This window comes from Monopterus albus, unplaced genomic scaffold (genome assembly GCF_001952655.1).
Source record: "Monopterus albus unplaced genomic scaffold, M_albus_1.0 scaffold143.1, whole genome shotgun sequence".
Taxonomy (NCBI): domain Eukaryota; kingdom Metazoa; phylum Chordata; class Actinopteri; order Synbranchiformes; family Synbranchidae; genus Monopterus; species Monopterus albus.
The window spans coordinates 666061-667119 of NW_018128023.1; positions in this window are offsets into that span (position 1 = coordinate 666061).

Consider the following 1059-nt stretch of genomic DNA (forward strand, 5'->3'; position numbering starts at 1 on the left):
GCAAGAGAGATGTGAGGGGGAGGGGGATTTTTGTGCAATATGTTCGCTTGTCTAGAAAAAAAAACAAGCAAACAAACAAACCAAAAAAATCATCACCTATGATCTTTGTGCATTTGTCCGGGCAATTTCAGTCCGTTCAGTTTTCACTTTCGCTACGTTTCTTAGATGATTTGTTTAGCGGTTTTGGAGCAGCGCTGGTGTTACTGCCTGCTAATAGTATGGTGAAATTGTGGAGGATTGTTATGTCTTTTTTTTTCCCCGGAAGGTGGGCTGCAGCCGGGAGTGGCACAGCTCTGGAGCCGGTCTACCCCCACAGGAATGCGGATTGTCTCAGATCTCCGAGCCGCCCCCCTCGCCTCCTCTCTGCCATTCAAAGCAACTAATTGTAGGGGACACAAAGCGAGAGCGACTGCAGACTGTCTGCTGCGAAAAGTAGGCATTTTATTTCCACACGAGCTGGAACCAAATAAAAGGCTCAGTCAGGTTCTTTACCAGAATATGCCCATAAATCAGACTTTTAAAAAAATGCTATGAAGGAAATGAGTCACTAATGAATTTTACAGACTCAATATTACCCTTTAGAATATGACAGGACAAAAGTTATATAACACCACAAATCAACCCAGTTCAAGAAACGCCAATATTCAACTGAGGCAAGTGTAAATGGGAGATTAGTAGCCATGTTTTATCAGAAATATATGAACAACACGTTTAATAGCCTTCCTGATGACGCCTCGACTTTGCAGTGATCGTTTCCTTAACTGAGCCTGAGCATGGAGACCTTTTTCTCCTCCAAGTGAAGTTTTTCTGTTATATCTGGAAACTACACAGTCGTCAGTAAAGATGACAGCTAAAAATCACTGGATAACCATTGATTGTGTGTTGTATGTTACGGAAAATGAAAAGGATAATTCACCTTGATAGGCAACTGAGCAGCTGTGATATATAACCTTCTGTGGAAGTGTCACCTGAGCTTCACAAGTCTTTGTCCTGATTTTCTAAGTGAGGGTTAAAATCACAAGAGACTGCAGTGAGGCAGAAGATTTCAAAGTTCCACTG